Raw genomic sequence first — 11,531 nt, forward strand, 5'->3', positions numbered from 1 at the left:
CACACACACACACGCGCGCGCACACGCGCACACACACACACACACTTTGTCAGTCAGCCCACTAGGGGGAGCCCTACTTAAGTCTGTCCCTCCGGTAGAGGCAGCCAAGGCACACAAGGCGCGGTCAGAGGAGCGAGACCATTCGCCTCCTTCAGGCACAAAGAAGGAAAGCTCAATCCAATAAGACAGCAGCCCGGACAGGAAATTAACTCATCTTGCTCAGGGGCGGGGCCAGCAGGGGGGTCCAGGATTGCAGTGCGGAAGCTGCTATCCCTCCAGCCAATCGGACGTCCGACGACCACCGTCGCCGAGCCGTTGTTGTTGTCCAGATGGGGGAGATGAGGGAAGGGAGGGGGAGGGGAGTTGGAGACTGGATAGCCCCAGCCATTAGGCTGCAGAAACAGGGAGGAAGAGAACGAGGCTGGGTGTAGTAGACGTCTCCCTGGTGTAGGGACAGCGCCCTCTAGCGTGTCAGGAGACCTGCTGCAGTCCATAGGCTCCCCCAGAGAAAAAGCTTCCTCCTCTTCCTCTTCCAGAGACACCATGTCCAGGTCCAGAAGCAGCCCTGAATCATCTGACACGTCCTCCACCATCCCTCCTTTATCCTTCCTCCTTTCATCCCTCACCATCCCTCCCTTCTCCTTCCTCCTTTCATCCTACACCATTCCTCCCTTCTCCTTCCTCCTTTCATCCTCCACCATCCCTCCTTTATCCTTCCTCATTTCATCCTCCACCATCCCTCCTTTATCCTCCCTCCTTTCATCCTCCACCATCCCTCCCTTCTCCTTCCTCTTTTCATCCTCCACCATCCCTCCCTTCTCCTTCCTCCTTTCATCCTCCACCATCCCTCCCTTCTCCTTCCTCCTTTCATCCTCCACCATCCCTCCTTTATCTTTCCTCATTTCATCCTCCACCATCCCTCCTTTATCATCCCTCCTTTCATCCTCCACCATCCCTCCCTTCTCCTTCCTCCTTTCATCCTCCACCATCCCTCCCTTCTCCTTCCTCCTTTCATCCTCCACAATTCATCCCTTCTCCTTCCTCCTTTCATCCTCCAATATCCCTCCTTTATCCTTCCTCCTTTCATCCTCCACCATCCCTCCTTTATCCTTCCTCCTTTGATCCTCCACCATCCCTCCCTTCTCCTTCCTCCTTTCATCCTCCACCATCCCTCCTTTATCCTTCCTCCTTTCATCCTCCACCATCCCTCCTTTATCCTTCCTCCTTTCATCCTCCACCATCCCCCCTTTATCCTTCCTCCTTTCCTACTCCACCCTCCCTCCCTTCTCCTTCCTCCTTTCAACCTCCACCATCCCTCCCTTCTCCTTCCTCCTTTCATCCTCCACCATCCCTCCCTTCTCCTTCCTCCTTTCATCCTCCACCCTCCCTCCCTTCTCCTTCCTCCTTTCATCCTCCACCATCCCTCCCTTCTCCTTCCTCCTTTCATCCTCCACCATCCCTCCCTTCTCCTTCCTCCTTTCATCCTCCACCATCCCTCCTTTATCCTTACTCCTTTCATCCTCCACCATCCCTCCCTTCTCCTTCCTCCTTTCATCCTCCACCATCCCTCCTTTATCCTTCCTCCTTTCATCCTCCACCATCCCTCCTTTATCCTTCCTCCTTTCATCCTCCACCATCCCTCCTTTATCCTTCCTCCTTTCATCCTCCACCCTCCCTTCTCCTTCTCCTTCCTCCTTTCATCCTCCACCATCCCTCCCTTCTCCTTCCTCCTTTCATCCTCCACCATCCCTCCTTTTTTCTTCCTCCTTTCATCCTCCACCATCCCTCCTTTAACCTTCCTCCTTTCATCCTCACCATCCCTCCTTTATCCTTCCTCCTTTCATCCTCCACCATCCCTCCCTTCTCCTTTCATCCTCCACCTCCTCTTCCTCGTCTTTCCCCAAGCTCTGCAGGTCGGGGTCCCGGAGGAGGGGGGCGAGGGTTCGCCCCAGCTCGGGGGTGCAGGGGAGGGACTGGCAGCGGTGGGAGAGGTGAAGGTCAAGGCTTTGAGGTTATCGATCTATGCATTTACAGTAAGTATGTACACAGAGTCATGGATGCATGCAATTATGTCTGTCTGTCAGTCTGTCTGTTATTGTATTTTAAATTAGAGCAGAGGACTGCAAGGTTGAGGAATGGTGTCCGATAGTCACCGACCAGGTTCTCAAAGGCAGCCAACGTCTAGCACGCACAGAAAACCATCATCATCATCTTTTAATGTAGCCGACTAGCTGTAAATTAGTTTGTCTGCCTAGGTTAAAAATATATACATGTTGTATTTCTACACAGTATTTACTCAATGGAGACACACACTGTGATAGAGTTCTACTCATTAAACATTAAAACAAGAATGGAACCTCTACAATGTACTGCATTGATTCAATACTCAAGTCCTCCACAGCAGTTACATGTGATTATGTTCAATAAGGGAAAGGAGGGTACTTCTTTTCTGGGTCAAAGTGGAAAAAAATATTCTATGGTGCTATTTGACAGTAGACCTACTGGGGTTGTGCAGTGGTGGTGAAAGGGTTGGGTTAAGGGTTTGTTCATACACTGTCCGTTTGTTGTGTGATAGTAGTAAAGCCTTGATTTAGGGTTGTGTGATCGTGTAAAACGGAAAAACATTGGTTAACTGTGTGCCTGTCATTAACTGGGGTTGTGTGTGTGTGTGTGTGTGTGTGTGTGTGTGTGTGTGTGTGTGTGTGTGTGTGTGTGTGTGTGTGTGTGTGTGTGTGTGTGCGTGCGTGCGTGCGTGCGTGCGTGCGTGCGTGCGTGCGTGCGTGCGTGCGTGCGTGCGTGCGTGCGTGCGTGCGTGTGTGTGTGTACCTCAGGAAGGTAGGAAGTCCGGATCAGCCTCTATCCGGGCGATGATCTCACACAGGATGATTCCATAAGCAAACACATCCACCTAGGGGTCAGAGTCAGCCAATCACATCTGATCAATAACATCTCACTTGGCATATTCACAATAATACACCTTGAAAGAGCCTGGTCATTTGCTAGAAACATACATATTAGCAAGACCCACTAGACACAACCAGAAAAACACAGCAGGAACATGGAACAGTTGTCCTTCCAGATTGCATTATAGCATAGTACTACTGTTTTGCATTACTGTGTTTGCTTCCTCTTATTATGCACTCGGACCAGTGCGATAACAGCCAGGAAACAGTAGAGTACTGTTAGTATCTTTTCATCATATAGCTCTCATCTCAGCACCTCCGGGGCCATCCAGTAGGGGGAGCCCACCACAGACAGAGGCTGCTGATCAGCCCCATCACTGGAGGAGAGGAAAATAACACATTAATATAGAACACATTGATTTTTCAGGAGAGAAAAACAGAATACAATGTATGATGGGTGCTACATGTGCAGTCATGATGGGAATATGAGGAGACAGTCATATAGTCTTAATGTAATCTGGAGAACTTTCTTACAGCACTAACCTGTAGTCTGGAAACTTCTCACAGCACTAACCTGTAGTCTGGAATCTTCTCACAGCACTAACCTGTAGTCTGGAATCTTCTCACAGCACTAACCTGTAGTCTGGAATCTTCTCACAGCACTAACCTGTAGTCTGGAATCTTCTCACAGCACTAACCTGTAGTCTGGAATCTTCTCACATCACTAACCTGTAGTCTGGAATCTTCTCACAGAACTAACCTGTAGTCTGGAATCTTCTCACAGTACTAACCTGTAGTCTGGAATCTTCTCACAGCACTAACCTGTAGTCTGGAATCTTCTCACATCACTAACCTGTTGTCATGTTTTGTCTTTGATCATCATGTCTTGTCCCTGTGCTTCCCTCTGCTGGTCTTATTAGGTTCTTTCCCTCTTTCTATCCCTCTCTCTCCTCCTCCCTCTCTCCCTCTCCCGCTCTCTCTCTCTATCGTTCCGTTCCTGCTCCCAGCTGTTTCTCATTCTCCTAACGACCTCATTTACTCTTTCACACCTGTCCCCTATTTTGCCCTCTGATTAGAGTCCCTATTTCTCCCTCTGTTTTCCGCTTCTGTCCTTGTCGGATTCTTGTTTGATTTTGCTGTTCTGTGTCCTTGTTCCGCCCTGTCGTGTTTTTGCCTTCTTCAGATGCTGCGTGTGAGCAGGTGTCTATGTCAGCTACGGCCTGTGCCTTCCTGAAGCGACCTGCAGTCTGTGGTCGCGTCTCCAGTCGTTCCTCTCTACTGACGAGAGGATTTCAGTTTCCTGTTTTGGATTTACCTTTGATAATATCCAGGAGAATCATTGTTTGTTTAAGACTGGAATAAAGACTCTGTTTCTATTACGTCGCTTTTGGGTCCTCATTCACCAGCATAACAGAAGAATCCGACCAAGAATGGACCCAGCGACTACGGATTCTCGCAACACTGCCGTCGAGATCCAGGGAGCAATGCTCGGCAGACACGAGCAGGAATTGTCTGCTGCTCGTCATGCCGTTGAGACCCTGGCCGCTCATGTCTCCGATCTCTCAGGACAGTTTCAGAGTCTTCGTCTCGTGCCACCAGCTACTTCCTGGTCTTCCGAGTCTCCGGAGCCTAGGGTTAATAACCCACCATGTTACTCTGGGCAGCCCACTGAGTGTCGCTCCTTTCTCACCCAGTGTGATATTGTGTTCTCTCTCCAGCCCAACACATACTCAGGAGAGAGAGCTCGGATCGCTTACGTCATATCACTCCTTACTGGTCGGGCTCGGGAGTGGGGCACAGCTATCTGGGAGGCAAGGGCTGAGTGTTCTAACGTTTATCAGAACTTTAAGGAGGAGATGATACGGGTTTTTGATCGTTCAGTTTTTGGGAAGGAGGCTTCCAGGGCCCTGGCTTCCCTATGTCAAGGTGATCGATCCATAACGGATTACTCTATAGAGTTTCGCACTCTTGCTGCATCCAGTGACTGGAACGAGCCGGCGTTGCTCGCTCGTTTTCTGGAGGGACTCCACGCTGAGGTTAAGGATGAGATTCTCTCCCGGGAGGTTCCTTCCAGCGTGGACTCTTTGATTGCACTCGCCATCCGCATAGAACGACGGGTAGATCTTCGTCACCGAGCTCGTGGAAGAGAGCTCGCGTTAACGGTGTTTCCCCTCTCCGCATCTCAACCATCTCCTCCCATCGGCTCAGAGACTGAGCCCATGCAGCTGGGAGGTATTCGCATCTCGACTAAGGAGAGGGAACGGAGAATCACCAACCGCCTTTGCCTCTATTGCGGTTCTGCTGGACATTTTGTCATGTCATGTCCAGTAAAAGGCCAGAGCTCATCAGTAAGCGGAGGGCTACTGGTGAGCGCTACTACTCAGGTCTCTCCATCAAGATCCTGTACTACCTTGTCGGTCCATCTACGCTGGACCGGTTCGGCTGCTTCCTGCAGTGCCTTGATAGACTCTGGGGCTGAGGGTTGTTTTATGGACGAAGCATGGGCTCGGAAACATGACATTCCTCTCAGACAGTTAGGGAAGCCCACGCCCATGTTCGCCTTAGATGGTAGTCCTCTCCCCAGTATCAGATGTGAGACACTACCTTTAACCCTCACAGTATCTGGTAACCACAGTGAGACCATTTCCTTTTTGATTTTTCGTTCACCTTTTACACCTGTTGTTTTGGGTCATCCCTGGCTAGTATGTCATAATCCTTCTATTAATTGGTCTAGTAATTCTATCCTATCCTGGAACGTTTCTTGTCATGTGAAGTGTTTAATGTCTGCTATCCCTCCTGTTTCTTCTGTCCCCTCTACTCAGGAGGAACCTGGTGATTTGACAGGAGTGCCGGAGGAATATCATGATCTACGCACGGTCTTCAGTCGGTCCAGAGCCAACTCTCTTCCTCCTCACCGGTCGTATGATTGTTGTATTGATCTCCTTCCGGGGACCACTCCCCCTCGGGGTAGACTATACTCTCTGTCGGCTCCCGAACGTAAGGCTCTCGAGGATTATCTGTCTGTTTCTCTCGACGCCGGTACCGTGGTGCCTTCTTCCTCTCCCGCCGGAGCGGGGTTTTTCTTTGTTAAGAAGAAGGACGGTACTCTGCGCCCCTGCGTGGATTATCGAGGGCTGAATGACATAACGGTTAAGAATCGTTATCCGCTTCCCCTTATGTCGTCAGCCTTCGAGATTCTGCAGGGAGCCAGGTTCTTTACTAAGTTGGACCTTCGTAACGCTTACCATCTCGTACGCATCAGAGAGGGGGACGAGTGGAAAACGGCGTTTAACACTCCGTTAGGGCATTTTGAATACCGGGTTCTGCCGTTCGGTCTCGCTAATGCTCCAGCTGTCTTTCAGGCATTAGTTAATGATGTACTGAGAGACATGCTGAACATCTTTGTTTTCGTTTACCTTGACGATATCCTGATTTTTTCACCGTCACTCGAGATTCATGTTCAGCACGTTCGACGTGTACTCCAGCGCCTTTTAGAGAATTGTCTCTACGTGAAGGCTGAGAAGTGCGCCTTTCATGTCTCCTCTGTCACATTTCTCGGTTCTGTTATTTCCGCTGAAGGCATTCAGATGGATCCCGCTAAGGTCCAGGCTGTCAGCGATTGGCCCGTTCCTAAGTCACGTGTTGAGTTACAGCGCTTTCTCGGTTTCGCTAATTTCTATCGGCGTTTCATTCGTAATTTCGGTCAAGTGGCTGCTCCTCTCACAGCTCTGACTTCTGTCAAGACTTGCTTTAAGTGGTCCGGTTCCGCCCAGGGAGCTTTTGATCTCATCAAGAAGCGTTTTACATCCGCCCCTATCCTTGTTACTCCTGACGTCACTAAACAATTCATTGTCGAGGTTGACGCTTCAGAGGTGGGCGTGGGAGCCATTCTGTCCCAGCGCTTCCAGTCTGACGATAAGGTCCATCCTTGCGCTTACTTTTCTCATCGCCTGTCGCCATCGGAACGCAACTATGATGTGGGTAACCGCGAACTGCTCGCCATCCGCTTAGCCATAGGCGAATGGCGACAGTGGTTGGAGGGGGCGACCGTCCCTTTTGTCGTTTGGACTGACCATAAGAACCTTGAGTACATTCGTTCTGCCAAATGACTTAATGCACGTCAAGCTCGTTGGGCGTTGTTTTTCGCTCGTTTCGAGTTCGTGATTTCCTATCGCCCGGGAAATAAGAACACCAAGCCTGATGCCTTATCCCGTCTCTTTAGTTCTCCTGTGGCTTCTACCGACCCCGAGGGGATTCTCCCTGAAGGGCGTGTTGTCGGGTTGACTGTCTGGGGAATTGAGAGACAGGTAAAGCAAGCACTCACTCACACTGCGTCGCCGCGCGCTTGTCCTAGTAACCTTCTGTTCGTTCCTGTCTCTACTCGTCTGGCTGTTCTTCAGTGGGCTCATTCTGCCAAGTTAGCTGGCCACCCCGGCGTTCGGGGTACGCTTGCTTCTATTCGCCAGCGGTTTTGGTGGCCTACTCAGGAGCGGGACACGCGCCGTTTCGTGGCTGCTTGTTCGGACTGCGCGCAGACTAAGTCAGGTAACTCTCCTCCTGCCGGTCGTCTCAGACCGCTTCCCATTCCTTCTCGACCATGGTCTCACATCGCCTTAGACTTTATTACCGGTCTGCCTTCGTCTGCGGGGAAGACTGTGATTCTTACGGTTATCGATAGGTTCTCTAAGGCGGCACATTTCATTCCCCTCGCTAAGCTTCCTTCCGCTAAGGAGACGGCACAAGTCATCATTGAGAATGTGTTCAGAATTCATGGCCTCCCGTTAGACGCCGTTTCAGACAGAGGCCCGCAATTCACGTCACAGTTTTGGAGGGAGTTCTGTCGTTTGATTGGTGCTTCCGTCAGTCTCTCTTCCGGGTTTCATCCCCAGTCTAACGGTCAAGCAGAAAGGGCCAATCAGTCGATTGGTCGCATATTACGCAGCCTTTCGTTTCGAAACCCTGCGTCTTGGGCAGAACAGCTCCCCTGGGCTGAGTACGCTCACAACTCGCTTCCTTCGTCTGCTACCGGGCTATCTCCGTTTCAGAGTAGTCTTGGTTACCAGCCTCCTCTGTTCTCGTCCCAGCTCGCCGAGTCCAGCGTTCCCTCCGCTCAGGCTTTTGTCCAACGTTGTGAGCGCACCTGGAGGAGGGTCAGGTCTGCACTTTGCCGTTACAGGGCGCAGACTGTGAGAGCCGCCAATAAACGTAGGATTAAGAGTCCTAGGTATTGTCGCGGTCAGAGAGTGTGGCTTTCCACTCGTAACCTTCCCCTTACGACAGCTTCTCGCAAGTTGACTCCGCGGTTCATTGGTCCGTTCCGTGTCTCTCAGGTCGTCAATCCTGTCGCTGTGCGACTGCTTCTTCCGCGACATCTTCGTCGCGTCCACCCTGTCTTCCATGTCTCTTGTGTCAAGCCTTTTCTTCGCGCCCCCGTTCGTCTTCCCTCCCCCCCCCCCGTCCTTGTCGAGGGCGCACCTATTTACAAGGTACGGAGGATCATGGACATGCGTTCTCGGGGACGTGGTCACCAGTACTTAGTGGATTGGGAGGGTTACGGTCCTGAGGAGAGGAGTTGGGTTCCATCTCGGGACGTGCTGGACCGTTCGTTGATTGATGATTTCCTTCGTTGCCGCCAGGGTTCCTCCTCGAGTGCGCCAGGAGGCGCTCGGTGAGTGGGGGGGTACTGTCATGTTTTGTCTTTGATCATCATGTCTTGTCCCTGTGCTTCCCTCTGCTGGTCTTATTAGGTTCTTTCCCTCTTTCTATCCCTCTCTCTCCTCCTCCCTCTCTCCCTCTCCCGCTCTCTCTCTCTATCGTTCCGTTCCTGCTCCCAGCTGTTTCTCATTCTCCTAACGACCTCATTTACTCTTTCACACCTGTCCCCTATTTTGCCCTCTGATTAGAGTCCCTATTTCTCCCTCTGTTTTCCGCTTCTGTCCTTGTCGGATTCTTGTTTGATGTTTGCTGTTCTGTGTCCTTGTTCCGCCCTGTCGTGTTTTTGCCTTCTTCAGATGCTGCGTGTGAGCAGGTGTCTATGTCAGCTACGGCCTGTGCCTTCCTGAAGCGACCTGCAGTCTGTGGTCGCGTCTCCAGTCGTTCCTCTCTACTGACGAGAGGATTTCAGTTTCCTGTTTTGGATTTACCTTTGATAATATCCAGGAGAATCATTGTTTGTTTAAGACTGGAATAAAGACTCTGTTTCTATTACGTCGCTTTTGGGTCCTCATTCACCAGCATAACACCTGTAGTCTGGAATCTTCTCACATCACTAACCTGTAGTCTGGAATCTTCTCACAGCACTAACCTGTAGTCTGGAATCTTCTCACAGCACTAACCTGTAGTCTGGAAACTTCTCACAGCACTAACCTGTAGTCTGGAATCTTCTCACAGCACTAACCTGTAGTCTGGAATATTCTCACAGCACTAACCTGTAGTCTGGAATCTTCTCACAGCACTAACCTGTAGTCTGGAATCTTCTCACAGCACTAACCTGTAGTCTGGAATCTTCTCACAGCACTAACCTGTAGTCTGTAATCTTCTCACAGCACTAACCTGTAGTCTGGAATCTTCTCACAGAACTAACCTGTAGTCTGGAATCTTCTCACAGCACTAACCTGTAGTCTGGAATCTTCTCACAGAACTAACCTGTAGTCTGGAATCTTCTCACACCACTAACCTGTAGTCTGGAATCTTCTCACACCACTAACCTGTAGTCTGGAATCTTCTCACAGCACTAACCTGTAGTCTGGAATATTCTCACTGCACTAACCTGTAGTCTGGAATCTTCTCACAGCACTAACCTGTAGTCTGGAATATTCTCACTGCACTAACCTGTAGTCTGGAATCTTCTCACAGCACTAACCTGTAGTCTGGAATCTTCCCACAGCACTAACCTGTAGTCTGGAATATTCTCACTGCACTAACCTGTAGTCTGGAATCTTCTCACAGCACTAACCTGTAGTCTGGAATATTCTCACTGCACTAACCTGTAGTCTGGAATCTTCTCACAGCACTAACCTGAAGTCTGGAATCTTCTCACAGCACTAACCTGTAGTCTGTAATCTTCTCACACCACTAACCTGTAGTCTGGAATCTTCTCACAGCACTAACCTGTAGTCTGGAATCTTCTCACAGCACTAACCTGTAGTCTGGAATCTTCTCACAGCACTAACCTGTAGTCTGGAAACTTCTCACAGCACTAACCTGTAGTCTGGAAACTTCTCTGCCAGACTAAAGTCTCCCACTACTGCAGTGAACACACCATTCTCACAGCGCACCAGACAGTTCTATGAGAGAGAAAGGAGAGAGAGGGCATATGAGTGTGTGTGAGAGATGAAATGAACGATTAGTGCAAGATGAAGTGAAGGGAGGTGTTGCTGTGTGTCTGTCTGGAGGCTGATGGGAGGAGCTATAGGAGGAAGGGCTCATTGTAGTGGCTGGAATGGAATCAATGGAAAAAGGTTAAACACGTTGTTTTCATGTGTTTTACGTGTTTGGTAACATTCCACTGATTAAATTTCAACCATTACAATGAGCCCTCTCTCCTATAGCTCCTCCCACCAGCCTCCTCTGATTTGAACAGTATAATGTAATAGTTTATGTAAAGTAAAGTACTCTCTGTTTGAAACAATGAGAGATACTCAAATATCATGTTCATTTGTACATATCCACTGCATACATGAATCATGGCAAAGTTGGTTCCTGTTTCAGTCACTTTGGTCATGTTTGGTGGGTGGAATAAAAACACAACATGACTGAAGACTCCCACAATGCAGGCGCTGGCTTCAAGACGATGTTGATGAAGAGCAACAGCACAAACTTCCAGTGGACTGCAGCAGAGAGGAAGAGGTAAAGAGAGGGATAACTGAGCCCAAAATCTGTCTTCTCCAGCAGGTGGCTTTTAGTTTTTTCACTCACCAAGCGAGGAATGTTTGTTTGGAGGTCAATGAAAGAGTGTTGAATTTGGTTCACAAAAAATGAAGGCGTATTTGCTACGTGTGGCTTATTTGAGTTTCGTAATGCTTAGGTTGTTATGAGTGCACTGATATAAGTAGGACACGTGACATCCTGGTAACTTTGAGAAAAAACATTTTATATCAGAGTTGTGCCTGTTGTTCAGACGTGTGTCTGTCTTCTGATTGGTTAGAATGGTCCCACCTGATCTTGCCTCCTGACTGCCTTCTATTTTTAAAGACATTCCTTTCCATTGTTAAAGTCACTGGGGTATCTGGTCAATATAATGGATAATCTGTGACTGCAGTCAAAACTCCATGACCTTTGATCACATGTTTTTTGTAAAGTTTATGCAGTTGTCATGTAGGCACAAATTTTTTCCGCATTATGCAACACATTAAAAGGCCGACTTGACAGAAGTACGTTACGTTTTCAATATTGTTTCCAATATTGTAGACTGTACAATGCAAAGTGTTTTTAAAACTAACCATGGCCATTTACCGTGGCAAATTAAGGGGATTAACCATATTATTACAGCCACTAGAGGGCACTCAAAATTAAACCATGAAAAAAGTAGAAAGAATTCTTGAAGAACTGGCAAAGGGTGAAAGTTGGCCTGGCTGGAAAAAGGGGGAAAAAGAAGACATTCTACCTGGTAACACTGGAGGGAAGCCA

The sequence above is a fragment of the Salvelinus namaycush genome, unplaced genomic scaffold (genome assembly GCF_016432855.1).
Source record: "Salvelinus namaycush isolate Seneca unplaced genomic scaffold, SaNama_1.0 Scaffold908, whole genome shotgun sequence".
In the NCBI taxonomy this organism is placed as follows: Eukaryota; Metazoa; Chordata; class Actinopteri; order Salmoniformes; family Salmonidae; genus Salvelinus; species Salvelinus namaycush.